The sequence below is a fragment of the Galeopterus variegatus genome, unplaced genomic scaffold (assembly GCF_000696425.1).
Source record: "Galeopterus variegatus unplaced genomic scaffold, G_variegatus-3.0.2 Scaffold608, whole genome shotgun sequence".
NCBI classification, from domain to species: domain Eukaryota; kingdom Metazoa; phylum Chordata; class Mammalia; order Dermoptera; family Cynocephalidae; genus Galeopterus; species Galeopterus variegatus.
Window position 1 is genome coordinate 287,963 of NW_007726719.1, and position 16,563 is coordinate 304,525.

Consider the following 16,563-nt stretch of genomic DNA (forward strand, 5'->3'; position numbering starts at 1 on the left):
GGGGGGGGGGGGGGGGGGGGCAGGGAGTGGCAGATAGAGAATGCTGAAACTGATCCAACCAAACTTAAAAAATTCAGAAATTCCATTTCCCATCATATCAGATATTTTTGCCTTTTAAACATTTTTTCATATCCTGTTCCTATATAAGGTTTTTCTAATGTGAAAATGTTGATCTAAATATTAATTGATAGTCCATCCCTTATGCAAGTAAAAAAAGAATTGTGTGTGTGTGTATACTTTTTCTAATGTGTGTTAGAGAAACTGTGTGCCGGAACAGGAAAGAAACTACTTAAATCTAAGTTTGATTAGACCCTGATAATAAGATCTAGTCAAATTGTGCTAGATAGTTCAGACTTTCTTGAAACTTGCTGTGATAGGGTGAAGTGGTTTACTTACTACAAGTCCCAGGATGCATTGTGGTTTTTGCTTAACTTCAGATTAGTGCATTGCATGCTGGGACCTGTAGTTGATTTAAACAGCATGGGGAACCCTTCCCTCTTATCTACTCCATTTTATACACAGCTTCCCAAGCCTCTAAGAACTTTCTGTTAAGTACAGTTTGATTATTAATATCAAGATTATTATGCTGCTGAAATTCTAAAATGAGTCTTCAGAAACAACCTAGTGTTTTGTTTACCTTAGATTACTTTATTGTGCATTTTATCAGCTATTATAAGATTTACATGTAAAGTAACAGATATTTTCAAAGCCTGACTTAGCATTTCAAAATTATTTTCAATAGTGTGTGATATAGGTCTCCTGATAATTAAAGCATCATTGATTGCTAGTGTGGGCATTAGGAGCCTCTTATTTTCAGGTCTGATATGTATGCTGTTCCCCCCACCTTTTATTTAATGATGACAGTTATTCAGTAAAGTAGATGGAAAGTTTTTTTGTGCCAGTATTTAAAATCAGAGTTCTGTGATTCTTCTGTAATAAGTGTCAACATCTTGAATATAAGTACCTTGTAACTGGAAGACAAATTCCTGAAAGCAAATGTTGTTTTAGTGTTAGTACTCATAGATGCAGTCTGAAAGATAGAGAAAAAGATGAGATTTCTTTTTGCTTGTATTTCTATTTGTAAAACTTAAATTTTTTTCTTTTGAGGGTTCTACTATTTTCGCTTTATTAACTAATATGAGAGGACTCTTGCAGGGATTAAATGTTAAAATCTGTGAATGCTTAGCACAGTGCTTGGCACATAATAAGGGCTTAGTAAATGTTCAGAGTTAGCAGTAGTAGTAGTTATTGTTACTAAAAAATAATGACATGCTTCACATTTTTTCCTCACTTTTTACATTATAATTTAATAAGAAGCCCATGTTGTTCTAATAAGACCTTGAGATTTTTGGCTTATGGTAATAATGTGGAATTTCTTACAATATTTTGCTGTATGTAAAATGTCCTTGCACCTCAGTTTCTCAGTGTAGTGTATGTCCGAAGTCAGACAACCGGCCAGTAGCAGAATTTTGACCAGGATTCAGCTCTGCCTATCCAATACTCATTGCCACTGTACCACAAGCCTCTGGTTGACTTTAGAAAGTTCAAATGTTAATGAAAATTTCTTTGTTCATTATGTTTGTACTGGTAGAATATCCATACTAGTTGATTGGTGAAAATAAGATGCTAAACAAATGCTCTTGTGTCACAGTGTATGTAACACTGGAAAAATTCTCTTGTGTTTAGAAGCTTGTGCTAGTCTATCAACACAGTTCACAGTGTTACAGGATTGATATATTGGAGGCTGGAGAGCAGTTGCAGAAAGAAAATGTAGTTTCAAGTCTGTGGGTTGTACTTAAAATGTTAGGCTCAAGAAAATCTTAAGTCTTTACACTATTTTTCTCTTTTAGAACACTGACTTCTTTTAGGCTCTTAAACGTGTAGGATATTTTTATTTGCATGACTGATCCCTTTTAGCTGTTTGAGGTGGGAAAGGGATGCTGAAAGTCTTGAAAAATGTAAGCATAAGTTGCGATGTATGAGCTTTAGTTTGAATATACACAGAAGCAGGGAAAGTGTCTTTCTTACTTGCTTGGCCAGTATCTATTCCAGCTTTTTCCCTTGTGCGGAGTTCCTAGAATATTATTGCTGAGGGCTGCTATGTTTGTTTAAGAAAACTCTGCCAACAAACCAATACATTGTAGTATTACTAACCTTTTTTCCTCCTCATAATTGTAATTTAAAATTTGTTAGCTTGTATCTTCGACATTAAACAAATTCTTTAGACATCTCAAAAATTTATGGAATCTGGTCTGATATGCTTCAACATTATAAATTGTTTTATTTATTTTATATCAATTTATCTTTTCAAGACCTAATATTAAAATGAAATAAATTCAGCTGTTACAAATAAGTTAATTACAAAGGGCTTAAGTATAAGGAGAAAAACAGTCTCTGGTATTAATTAGCCAATACAGAAAATAGTAGCTTTGGATGAATTCTCCTTCTATATATTTCATTATACATAGTTATATAATTCCTGAAATACTAAAGTTGGAGCTAAGGAGAAGAAATAAGGAAAGTAAAACTGGGCAGCCATGTGATTCACTATAGAATCTTCTGACACTTCTAAATTGTTGAGCACAGTTTTCTGTGTTTTCTATGAAATGTCCTAGACCAGTGTATGTGAAACAGTTGTGATGGTGTCAGAAGACCTGGCTTTAAGTCCAGTCCTGTCACTTAACTGTACACTCTTAGGAAATTCAGCCTTGCTGGGCTTTAAATTTCCTGGTGGTAAAATGGGAATAGTAATAAGAACCTGCTTCAGTATGCTGTTAAAAGGATTAAGTGAGATAATACTTATGAATGCACGTTAGATAAAGTAGTATATATATAAATTGAATTTTTAATCACTAGTAAATGCCTAAATTTAAAGTATTCATCTATGTCATGTTAATAATATTAATATTATAAACTTTCACATATATGAGTTAGAATAAAAATAAACCAAAAAATTAGTGATCCACTCCAGGAGACAAGTAGACGTGTTTTTCTGTGTTTACAGCATAGTTCTTGACAATATACGCTGATACATTTGTATGTATTTTATAACATAGATATCATAAATGTACTGGTGTGTTGTGGGAATGAAATGTTTTAATTATGGGCTTTTATATTGGGAAATATTTTTATGTGTTAGTAAATAAGCTTACAAAAATTATACATCTGTTTTTTGAGGAATGACATAGATACAGATTTTAAATGTTTGGTGAGTTGTGAACAGTATTTGTACCTTAGGGTTATCTGTTGTTATTAATAATATTAATAATAATACTAGTTTAACATTTACTGAGTGTCTGTATGTATAGTGCTAAGCCTTTTTATATGTCAGATCACATTTAATTTTAATCCTCACAGCAATATTCTGAGGATTTACTATTATTATCCTACCTGCATTTTACAGGTGAGGAAATGGAGGTTTCTCTAAGATCACATAGGTAGTAAATGATACAACCTGGATTCAAGCCCAGGTTTGATTCCTGAGCCCCTGCTCTTAAGTGTCCATAATGCTCTACTAAACTATGTAATTCCCATAGAAACCTAGAAAATGAATTACTAAAGAAGTTTACAAGTTACTGAAATGGCCACATATGTGATATGTCATTTTGAAACCAATTTCATGTTGATTTTGGTTGGATTAAGTTGAATATTTTGGAAATAGTAAGCATTGGAATGGAATAGAAATGAAGGCATTTGAGACAGTGCTTCTTGTTCATCGTCGTATGCCCATTGCTAAGTACAGTACCTAGCGTGGAGTGGGGTGTGATATCTATTAAAAATTGGAAGTTGGGCACTTTAGCATGGTCAGTTATTTTATACATTTTCTTAGTAGGTACAAATAGTTTACATTTATTATTTCAGTCAGTCCCTATGTAATTGTCAACATTTCAGAGTGTTAGACAAGTGTCCTTTCTTTTAAGAAAAATTACAAAAGCAATGCATCTGAGTTATGAAAATCATTCTAGCAGTGTAGATATATATAAAGTAGAAAATTAGTTATCCCATTCTCATCCTACTTTTAAATGTTTCCTGTGCATTTATGTATGTGTAATATATATATGTACACATACAGTATGCATTTAAAAAATCAGTGGAATTATACCATAATACTCTCTTGAAGTTTACTTTTTTCAAGTGACTGTTTTAAAAACTTGCTTGTTTTTGAAAATAGGGCTCATGTGGGAAGTGGGAGTGAGGTTGGAGGAAGAGAGATCAGTAAGATTTATACATTATTATAAACCTAATGCCCTAGACTAATTGTTAACTATTGGGGAGGGGGGCAAGAAGCATTTTAAGTTTTTTTTTTATTTGAGCCTCATGCCTTATTTAGAAATAGTCATTGTTATTTTTAAAACTTTAGAAAACCTTAACCAGTTTAAAATGAAAACATTGTTTCTGTGCTACACAACTAGTTTAGGAGGCATCATTTCAGAATTGAATTCTACTAGTTTATTCTGGTAGCTACTTATAAAGAGAGCAATTGTGTTTTAGATAGTTTTTTTTTTTTTTTTTTTTTTAATACTGGTAGTCTCTCTTCTTGGTTGTTAGGAAGTGTTCATTCAACATTTACATAGTAGACTTTTAAAACTAAGGTAATAGTTGATTAAAAAAAAACCCCTCAAACCTGTACTACTTAATTGGCATAAGGATAACCTTGCATAGGAATTAATCCTGATCTTCATGTCTTCATGCATGTCTGACCTCACCCTCATCACCTACCCCTACTCACTCAACCACTACCAGATGCTAGGCTAATAACTCAATATTTTTTGAAGTAGTAAAGGGAAAAAAAGGTAAATTATTTGAGTGCTATTCATTTTTCTGGCACTGAAAAGACATATTCAAGGCCTTATAATCTACATTAAGTATAAATCTTTTGATTCTGGCTTTTAGAGTTTTAACTTGTTGCTAAGGTTATTAGTCATAATTCACCTTTGTAATTTTTAAATTAAAAGATTCTATTATGTAGGTAATAAAAAGTTTTTCATTATACAAGTTTTAAAAAAAGCCTTTCTAGTCCTAGAGTATATATTCTTTGCATTTAAGGTGCTTTATGCTTCTTTACACCTACATTTAGTGAAGTGCTGAAGACTTGCCTTAAAATTCTAAGAATTGGAACTGATAGGGTATAGCAGTTTATTTAAACTGTAGCGCAGTCAACGTTTTAACCAGCCAAGCTGAGAGTATTTCTCATTGGTAGTATTCATAAATGTGCTCTTCATTTTGAGTGGCTCAGCCCTAGAGAGTATTTTGTTATTCTTCATAATAATCTTGTAAGTGTAGAAAGGGCTCAGTTAATGTCATGGATGGTGAAACTGAGGCAAAGACAAGAATTTGAATAAGTTAATGGCAGAGCCTAGCTTTCCTAACTTTTTAATTCTTTTTTCTGTTGCCTTGGCTTTTAGTCCTGAAACTTTAAAAAATTATGGCCACCAGAAAATGTAGTCTGAACTAGTATTTTAGGTATGTTACCAAACATACAGGAGATTTGAAATTTTAAAAGGGAAGAGATTTTAAAATGTAAGTTGTAATAATTTCTTTCTGTGGCTCCTTTCCTTGGGGTGTTCATACTACTTGGAGACTAGACCATTCTTCCTTCAGAAGAGACACCCATGGGGACAGCTGGAGGACAGTTGGTAAAAGATGTGGGGCTTTTAAGTTGGAGTGATCTTCTACAGCTTTTTAATTTTAAAGAAATAGCCTTTCTTTTCATGAAAGGCTGAAAGATTGAGAGTAAAGACCTTGAGAGAGGTGAGCTTAAAAGACAGAAATATAAGCCTTATTTGTTTTCTTCAGAGATGACCAAGGCGAAAAGGCTACCTACCCTGATAGCTCCTACTCTCGTTGAGATGGCAGTGCCTTTTTCTGTTGTTGTTAGGCAGTTTAGAGAATGCAGGATAGCTTGGTAAGCGTCTTCTCTGTGCCTGATATGACGCAACATCGTAGAGTATGCAGCATGCATGTTAAGTACAAGTGGTTGTATTTGGCTTGTTGCTGCAGCATTTTTTGAGGATGTCTTAAAAATCAGTTATCACTGGATAGAGCTTGATATGTGCAAATTCTTGAAATCACCATTTCATGGAGACCAAACTTTATAACTTGAATTATTCTATTTAGTATTTGTTTACTTCTCTCCCAACCCCCAACACTTCAGAGCAGAATTCTTTTTCTGAAAGGAACAGATGCTGTTAACTTATCAGGACTTGATACTAAAAAGCGTACAAAAATCTTTGTGCTGTTTATTTTCTTTATTTAATCTATATGCAAAGCATATTGTAATTATTGCTGTTAGAGTCTTTTAAGATGATGGTTCCTTCCCATCCTTTTTGTGCTCAGGGGAGATAGATTAGGAATGCCAAATTGACAACTTGGTATAAAGAAATAATGACCACTGAAATAAAACAGGAGTTCAAATAAAAAGCAAACCAGATACAAATGTAGAATGAAAATATCTTTTAGTAAAATGTTAGCATGCTGTACTTGGAACAGATGCCACATTAATTCAAAAGAGAGCCCAGAAAATGTGGCAACTTTACGATGTCAATGGAGGGAGCTGCAGTAGTTCTTGTTTTCATTGTGTCAAGTTCTCACTACCTCCAGGTCCAGTCTTGTTTTTTATATTTATTTTCTGTAAATATTACATGTTAACATGCAAATATTAAATCCATGCTTAATATTTTTATTTGTGTAATTAAATACATTGTCATACTAGTAGATCTTAGGGTAAAAAGCCCAATAACTTATAATTCAACAGTAATTTTTTTGTTTTAAATATGTGTATCAAGATATTTGGAATCTGAGGCAAAAGTTGACTTTTCTTTGCACCCTTCAAGGCACATTTATGATAAGAAGATAGTCTAAGAATTGAGTCTTTCAAAGAGGCTTACTGCTTTTTAAATGTAGAATTTGGACAAGTTACAAAATTATGAGAATTTTGCATTTAATTTTTTCTCATTTAAATTTATAGTTATCATTGGACATTTGTTATGATTTTTAAGTAGCTTAGACTCATTCATTCCTTTTGTGGTGTTTTTTATGTTGTTTGGGAAGAAGGGTTGATGGAAGTGTACTATGCACACTTGGATATTTCCAGCGTGACATTCATTTTATAGAAGATTGCACTGGGACATCTCTGAATTGCCTGTTTCTTGCAGTGCATGGTTAGTGTGGGTCTGAGTGTGGAGAGAGGTGGGCTGGGGGCTCTTAACTGGATTTACAGTGTGCCACTTCCTGAGTAGTGCAATGATCTAATCACCAAGGGCATATCCTGTGTGCCTGTAAAGAAGTCTGGTGCGCATGCTTAGTAAAAGCACTACTAGTCCTCTCAATTAATCTAACCTTACAATTTAGTTATTTGGTGAAAAGGTTATAAGTTTTGTTTTTATGTAATTCAGGAGAAGGAAGCTTTTAGCATGATAGTAGTGCACAGTGGTTTAGAGTATTGGTGCTGGGACCATTCTGCATGGGCTCAGATCGTAGCTGCCACATATTAGCTCTGTGACCATGGCCAAATCACTTTGCCCTCTGTGCCTCTGCCTCAGTTTCTTCATCTGTAAAATGTGAAAAATAATAGTGCTCATCTTCTGAGGTTGTTATGAGGAATAAATGAGTTAATGTATAAACCAGTAGAAGTGCCTGACATATAATAAGTACTAAATAAATAATACTTAACTTTAGTTCTCTGCTTCTTTCTTTCCTTCTTAAGAGTTGAGACAAATGTTACATGTTGGGAAAAGGGCCTGAGCTTTGGAATCTGACCCCTGAGTTGGAATCTCAGTACAACCACTTAAAGTTGGATGTGTGGCTTGGACTAGTTTTTTAAGCTCTTTTCAATAAAGATGTGTCATGTACATTCTGCATACCAACCACTGTGCTGGTCATTTGGACTTCAGTTTCTTCATCTGTGATATAGGGATGATAATGCCAGCCTCCTAGAGTTTCATGTGAAGATACAATGAGGAAATCTTAAAGACACTTGATAAATGATAGCTGTTGTTGCCATCATTATTGTTATTGTTACCATCCCACAAAAAGTTTATGGGAAGAGAGTAAATACGGAACAATTTAGCTGGAAGGGCAAAGGTCCCCCCTCCCCCAACCCCTTGAAATGCTATGGTGAGAACAGTTATGGACGATAAAATTGTATCTAATGAGTTCTTATTTGTGAATACTTCCTGGAGAAATAGAAAATACATGGGAATATGTCAGTTTTAAAAGAGCCTTTTAAAAATATTTCAGGGCACTTTATGTTAATTATATTTATATTTATTAATATAAGCTTTTCTTTTTTTCCCCAGCAGCTAGCTAGTGAGACCAGCACCAAGATACTGATACAGTTAATAGTAAGTTACTTAGCATGAAATCAGTAGTAGGCTAGCTAGGCTTTGTAACTCAGAAGTCTAAAATACTAATTAGCTGGTCAGTCCATTGGGCCTGACAGATTGTATATGTTTAACCCTTGAGAACTCATGCTTGTGTGTAATAACTAATGGAAACAATTGTAGAACCCCAGAGATATAAAAGAGGCACAGAGATGCTTTCTAGTAACAGTGGGCACAGTTAATTTGTTTTCTGATATTAGACGTTTTGTGTCTGTGAAATTTCTTCTAATCTGGGGCCTGGTCTTTTCTTATGGTAATTGTTATTTTCTTTCTATATTTAATTGTCATAAGCTACTTATATTGAGCCTAGAAACTAGGCCTGAGAACAAGTTGATTATGAGGAAAGCCACAGTGATCTTCCCAGAATTGAGGGGTTTTTTGGTAAAGAATTGAGTTTTTAATATGTCCATTAGAACGTATGTGTGTACTTATCTATGTATGTTTCTATCTGTCCTCCTATGTATCTATCTTTCAGTCTATCTCCCTGTTTCCATATCAATCTGTCTTGTAAGTGAAACCACTAATTGAAGAAAGGGGAAAGATCATTAAGTGTGAAATAGAATTAATTTTACTTATTCACTACTGATTTGGATCTGAAGCTTTTTTGTCTTTCATCTGGGTAGGGTTTTTTTTGTATTTAATAAATGTATTTGTAATTGTTTACCAGAACATCCTGAATATGGTATATGTTATCATTGGTGAGCATTTGAGTTAAAGTAGCGTAACAACTTCCATTAACTTTTTGTTCTCATTTACCCAACTGCACCATTTGATAAAGGCCTAGTAGGTGAATAGATTTAGTATATTTTATTTTGTCCATGTTCCTAAAACATTGGTTCTGCTTTTTGAGAAGAAATTACAACCAGTTTGTTTTGGTAAAGTGCTGTACTTAGATCAACAAATATTTAAAAAATTAAGCAATTTTATAGCAGGCTATATAGTTTTCTTTCAGTTAAAAAAATTGTAATGTTACTTTACAATAGATAGCCAGTAAATAAAGCTTTGTGATTTTAAAATTAGCATAGCATATGTACAGTACTAAGTTTCCTTTATTTCAATTGCATACAGGATCTGTAAAAGTTGCTTCATTTGGTCAAAATAGAATTGTGGAAAGTTTCAAAGTATATTTTATTTTAATAATTATATGGGTTAGAAATAGACTCTACAAGCATCTTTGGGGTTGATTTAAAGAATTATACAGTTTTGAAAATCAGTTTGTCCTTTCTCAGTTTTTAAAAGCTGTTGCCACTTTTAACAGGGGTGAATTCCTTTTATAGCTGTGCAGGACCCTGTCAGGTCAGTGGTGCATTAGCTACTTTATAGAGAGATGCTACCGTTGATTGCCGACACTCCCTCCATTGCCTTTCCTCTCCCCTCTTTTCTGCTTACTATCTCTTTGCTGGCTCTTCTTTTTGTACACTATCCCCTCCAAAGCCACTGCCATTTTATTTCTGATTCTCTTAAAAACAAAACACCATTGTAATTATTAGTTGTTAAATGGGGGGAGAGCTGTTATCAAGATTTCAAAGCTTTAACAGTTTATGGGGACCCCCACCCCCATTTTGGACCATCACTTTGCTTGTGAAGTAACTGAATATTTATGAAACAGTTTATATGTGAACTAAGGGAGAGAACAGAAAAATACCTTTTTACCTCAGAAACTGCTGTATTTTCTGGTAGGGGGTGAGATAGAGGCATAGTTGGGAAGGGGCAGGCTTGTTACTTAACTAAGATAAGCATTAATTTATTAGATTGCTTTCTGTAGTCCTGTGGACCTAATTGGAGAAGAAAATGGAAATTTTGGTGTTGCTGATTCTGAAAGTATTTTGATTTAACAATATAGAGAGCTAGAATTTCTTTCTTTGGTTTTTAAGATACAAAATATGGTGATGATGCCTTGTTATTAATTATTGATCTTTTACATTTCATTAGTTGATAGTTGCAAAACAGCACATCTTTTCCTTTCCAGATTTCTCCAGGTTTTGAATTGTTACCTGAATTGTTTGGTAGGAAAAGTAAAACTTGAAAATGAATTATGGTTACATGTTAGGTTAATGGGTATGTTGGATTTAAATTCAGTACTTCTAAGGTCTGTCCCAGGCAAGGCATTTCATCCATTATTTAATTACACATAAAAATAAACATATTTGAGATAAGAGCCTCAACTTTATAGGGTTTTAACAAACTTGTAGAAATTTAAAAACATATACAAAAGTAGAGTCAATAATATAACAAACCCCATGTACCCATTACCCAACTTCAGCAATTATCAGCATTTTGCCAATCTTTATCTGTAGTGTGGAAAACATGCCAGGAAAGTAATTTTATGTCTTTTTTTCCTTTTTGTCTTTTTTCATGACCGGCAACAGATCGCAGCCCTCAGTGTCGCGCCCGTACCGGCCCGGGACCGGCAACGGGATCGCAACCCTTGGGGTTGCTCCCTGCACCTCGCTCAGCCAGTGAGCGGGAACCGGTCTGTATGTGGGATCCGAACCCTCGGCGGGAGCGCCGCCGTGCTTCCCAAGCGGCGCACTGTAGCAGTGCGCCACCGGGCCAGCCCCTAATTTTATGTTTTTAAAACACCCAGTACAAGTAGATAAATTGGTATACTCAAAGGAAAAGTGTGTAAGAGAATGTTAATTCTTTTCGTACATTATAAATCACTTTTAGGATAATATTGTTTTGTCTTTTAACTTATTCAGAGCCACCACTGACTTAATGAAGAACCACATTTGCTGGAAAGATTTGTTTTTCTTACCCCTTCTGTCTTTAGAAATTTTTTTTTTTCCTTTTTGTCTTTTTTACTGACCGGTAACGGGATCACAACCCTCGGTGTCGTGCCCATACCGGGGACCGGCAACGGGATCGCAACCCTTGGTGTTGTGCCCGCACCGCGCTCAGCCAGTGAGTGGGAATCGGTCTCCACATGGGATCCGAACCCTCGGTGGGAGCGCCACCGCGCTCCCAAGCGGCGCACTCTCCAGTGCGCCACCGGGCCGGCCCTGTCTTTAGAAATTTTAAGATTATTAGTTTTGAATTTACTATTTGATGAATTGTGTTTCAATTTATGGCTACTGCCTATCTAACTTTTGTATGGTCCACCAATAATGGTCATTTCTAGCATATGCAGGGCAATATTTAAGTTGGCTGAAAGTTGCAAATCACTGAATCTTGTTCTGCACTTCTTCCTTGTACATATTCTATTTCTGTTTAACTTGAGTGTGTGTATTGATTGAGAAATACATGTTATAACTTGTAAGATGGTTTGTTGGTGCGGGAATTTTGACTACTTGCTATCCTTAGATCTGATAATAGTGACTAGGAACTTAAGTTACTTGCTCTATTAGAGTACTAAGTTGTGTGTGTGCTTGCAGTTGTGGCACCTGTTCATTACTAGTCACTACAAGGTGATGGTAGCCTTATTTCAGAATTTCTTTGGTTTTATTAGTTTAAATTAGACCCATAGGCTGAATTATTCCACCCCAAAGCATGGGGAACATAGTCTGTGGAAGCTGTGCATCCAAACCCTTGTGCAGAGCATTGAAAATGTATCTTTAATATTATGATGTTGTTTGGCAAATTTAGTTTAGTGCAAGGAGTGTACTTATTTAATAGGACCTTTAATAAGCTCCCTCTACACCAAAGATATATTTTTTGAAAATTATATTTAAAAAGACTTTGTAGTATTCCCCAGTAGAGTTAATCTAGAACAGCAAAACCTTCTTAAAATAAAACTTATTCCTTTAACCGGTATTCATTTAAGTGGGTTTCTTATACTTGGTTTCCATGGAAATAGCGAATAGCTAACGTTATTTATAAGGTGGAAGTAAAATAGGGTGCCTAATGGGACCCCATGCTGCTCTGATGAAGAGACTTATGAAAAAAATCCATGCTCTTGGGATTTTTTTTTTAACAAGGTTAATGGAAGCCCTGATTTCAGTTTTCTGTAATAGGACATATTTTTGGTTTTAAAGACTAGCCTTAATATCAAGCAAACAACTTCTTTTTGAGGTCCGTATCGCTTTCACTTTCAAGTTTTAGGACCACTTATTTATCTGCATGGTTGAGGCTTTATGCTTCAGACTCCTGTGTCTGTGTGGTTTTGTTTCAAAAGTTAAAATCCCCGGCATATTGTAGCTGTTTTAGTTTCTCATTGACATTTCAAAGTACAGATAAAAAGTTAAATGTTCGTTAACGATAGCAGTGATGATAAAGAATCAATATGTTGGGCTGCATAGATTTTTAAAAAAATATGAATTATATGGAACCATTTTTAGTTTTTAGGCTATAATAAGCCAGGGGTCTATATTATTTGGGTTGAGAAGATAAACCTGTATAGTCAGAAAAAAGATTCTCATTTTCTTTGTGGATGGAAATGAGGAAAATCTTAATTTCTCTTTCCTTTTTAGAAAATGGATTGTTGCCAAAGACTTTTAAGTGAAATAATGTTAATTCTTTTCAAAGACTAAAGTCTTTTGAAATGTGAATTTGGGATAAACCTTGGCTTTTTCTCACTTCTTTGGTAAGGCCTACTCTTAGTTTTCTAGGCCTACAGCAAAGCCTTACATTTCTTAAGATCCTTCAGGTAGTGAAAGAGTATCATTCCCTTTGAGCTTATGTTTGGGGTGTGTGAGTGTGTGTGTGTGTGTGTCTGTCTCACTAATTTTTCTATAGCCTGAAAGGCACCTGCTCATTTTCCAGCCTGGTGAGTACAGCAGTGTTATATTGAGAAGTGAGGCAGGATGGAACACAATAAGGTGCTATAATTTTTATTTAGTTAGTTTTGGTCGTCCTTGGCAGCTTGTGATCATTATCCATTTGTCTGGAAGTACTCTGTGATTATTCTTGGCTATCAGTGCAGCAGGAGTTTTCTTCTGTGTTTAAAAGCAAGGATTGTAGTGTATTTAAGGCTCCATCGGGAGAGGAGTTTTTGTTTTGTGTGTATTTCTTTGGATAAGCTTCTGGCTATATTTGTGTTTATTGTGCTTTAATTTTTAAAAATTTGGTTGTTTTAATCCTGTTGAATTTATTTTTGTGAGACATTTCATCTCCAGCAATTTATTAGTTTCTTCTGTGCATGTTGATGCTATTTTATAAAATTTCCTCAGTGTGTTAATTGTTCTTTTAATTTAGCTTTTTCTTGTATATTTTTAAAATCTGGTGTTTACCAGTGACCTTCCTTAGTGATTTTTATTTGAATTATCTTTGTGCTTTAGAGACATAGGAATTTGGGTCTATTATCCCATTTCTAAGAAAACAACTCCCAGTAGTTGCAGTTAGTGTAGTAGAAAGGGTTTTCACAGATGCAGTGCTGTGCATTGATCCTCCTCCTTGGTGCGTATGGTTTATACCCAGAACTCCCATTAGTGTTAATAGGAGGCACTTATTTAAATCCCTATACACCAAGATAAGCCCAAACTCTTTTATGATGCCTTATAGATAACTGAGTTTTTTGTTGTTGATGGCAAGAGTTTTGGTCCTGAGGTTAACTGATTATTAAAATAAAGTTTGAGTTATCTTGGGATATGGAGTGATTTACTAAGTCTGATCTGTAATTAAGAAGTTTTCGTTATGATGATTGGACTCAGAAAACATTTACAGCTTTGTGAGCTGCGAATGAAAGCTTGTGAATCAGAATTTTTGTACTTTATAGCATGATGAAGCAAGATTTCTTCTTTCCGTTTATTTCTACTACTACTTCTCAACCACAAAGTAGATGATTTTAATAGTTTTTGTAGTATTTTAAGAGGACTTAGTGAAAATTATTTTTTTACTTATAAGGCTTTCTACAATTACTCTCTGGCCTCTAAGTCTTTCATCAGCTAGTGTAGCTAACAGTTTTCAAGCATATAGAAGTTATATACACTGTTTTAGAACTTAGACACTGCAGTCACTGGTCAAGTATTAGATAATCACTGTTTATTACACCACCTGTTTATGAATTGTGGATTTTTATTGTTTTCCTTTTTTTATGTACAGTCTAATGGAAGGATTCCTAGATTGAGACCAGTCAGTCTGGGTTAGGCTGAACTTGGCCTCTCATTATCTTTGTAGCTTTTAGTTAGTTATCTAAACTTCTCGGACCTCTGTTCCCCTGTGAAATGAAGGTGTGGATCTGGTACTCTGAGGTATCCATTCTAGTTTTAGGTTATTTGAGAGCCTGTTTTCCCAGGTACTGAAGGAAAAAGAGTAGTGAAGGCAGGCAGTAGTTCCTAATACTGGCTGCCTATCAGAATCTTCTGAGGGAACTTAAAAAAACAAACATATCTGGGCTTCAAATCAGGCATAATGAATTCTGAATCTTTAAGGGTAGGGCCTGTGAACCTATATTATTTGAAGTTTTATTTGTTATCCTGATCTAGGTTTAAGAACTACTTGTGGGGCCAGCCCGGTGGCGCACTGGAGAGTGCGCCGCTTGGGAGTGCAGCGGCGGCCGAGGGTTTGGATCCCATGTGGAGACCGGTTCCCGCTCACTGGCTGAGCGCGGTGCGGGCGTGACACCAAGGGTTGCGATCCCGTTCCGGTCAGTAAAAAAGACAAAAAGGAAAAAAAAAAAAAGAACTACTTGTGCAAGACATTATTAATTCAACTCTACTCTTTTGTGTGTGTATGTGTTATAGTCTAGTTAGGGAGATAAGTTGTATAGGTTACAATGTGAGATAGTATGTGGTTAAGTTCTAAAATGAATGGGAAAAATGATAAACACTTTGGGAGTTTAAAGGAAGGGGAAATTGGGAGTTAGGATTGTTACGGAAGTTCTTTATTAATCAGTGAATCTTTATCTGGATCCTAATGTCCAAGTGAGATTTGGTTAGTTAGAAGGTAAAAGGGTATTTGTGGTATAAGAAAGCATGAGTAAAAGTTTGGGGAGGGGAACAGTTCTGATGATTACAAGTTTAGTCTTTATTTTAGTATTTTCCTACTCTTGCAACTGCTGTAGTTTTCCTAAATATTTTGAGGATGTGAGCCATGAGGATATCTGGATGAAGTGAATGTTTCAGCCAGAGGGAAAAATAAGTAGAAGAGCCCTGAGAAGGGAACTTGCTTGGAGTTTCTAAAGTATAGAAAAGAGGCCAGTGTTGCTGGAGCAGATTGAGCAAAGGAGAGATGGGAGGGATGAGAGTAGCAGAGACCCAAATCACTTAGTGCTTTGTGGGCCATTGTTTAGAACTTCATCTTTGTCTGAGTATGATGGGAAGCCACTGGAGGATTTTGAGCAGGGGAGTAACAAGGTCTGTCAAAGATTTTGAAAAGATCACTCTGGCTGCTGAGAGAATAAACTGTAGTGGGACTGGGGTAGAAGCCCGGAGTCCAGTTAGGAGGCTTTTCCAACCATCTAGGTGAAAGATGATGGTGACTTTGACCAAGGAGGTGGTCTTGGAGTTGAGACAGGTGGTCAAAGTAGATATATTTTGAAGGTAGACGCAACGTGGTTATCTATTGGATTGGAGGTGAGATGTGAAAAAGAAGAGGAATCTCTGTTAACTCTAAGATTTTTTGCCTGAAGGGCTGGAGTTGCCATTTGAGATGGGAATGACTGAGAAGTTTGGGGGAATAAGTAGTCAGGAGTTTAGTTTTGGACTTGTTGAGCTTGAGATACCTATTTGACAAGTATTGAGTGGGCAGTTGGGTATATGAATTTGGGATTCAGGGGAAAGGTCTGGGCTGGAGATAAAAATTTGGAAATTGCCAGTGTATAGATACTTTAATTGCCGTAAGACTGCGTGATTTCACTTATAAGGGGAAGTGTTCCAAGAATGGAGCCCTGGGGCACTTTGACATTTTGAAGTCTTGGAGATGAGGAGGAACCAGCAAAAGAAACAGAGAAGAGTGGCCAGAGAGATTAGGAGGAAAATCAAGAGAAGTTGGTATCCTGGTGTTCAAGGAAGAAAGGGTTTCAAGAAGGGAAGGAATGATCAGGTTGGTCCAATAATAATGATTGAATAAGGAAGTGAGAATTGAGACTTTACTATTGGGTTTAGCTGGAGGAAGGTCATTGGTGATCTTAACAAGGATGGAGGGAGGCAAAAGCCCTAATGGAGAATGGGAGGAGAGGAATTAGAGTCTGTGAGTATGGTTTACTCTTTCAGGGAGTTTTGCTATAAAAATGGGAGCATAGACATGGGACAATAACTAGAGAAGGTATGCAGTCAAGGGAAGTTTTTTGTTTTGTTTTTTAAGA

The 16,563-nt window shown here is 35.6% G+C and overlaps 1 protein-coding gene across 14 annotated transcripts in view; it reads left to right on the forward strand.

The window, feature by feature from the left end:
- PHF21A (PHD finger protein 21A) overlaps positions 1-16,563 on the forward strand; it is a 169,756-nt gene that overhangs the window by 7,078 nt on the left and 146,115 nt on the right. Inside the window, exon 1 of one of the 14 annotated variants that reach the window (XM_008570509.1) lies at positions 8,976-9,000. The exons of 11 other annotated variants lie outside the window; for them this stretch is intronic. The gene's annotated coding sequence lies outside the window, so the exon portion shown is untranslated. Of the gene's footprint in view, positions 1-8,975; positions 9,001-15,159; positions 16,302-16,563 lie in introns of those variants that run through there. 2 more of the 14 variants (XM_008570505.1, XM_008570508.1) reach the window with 2 other exon arrangements.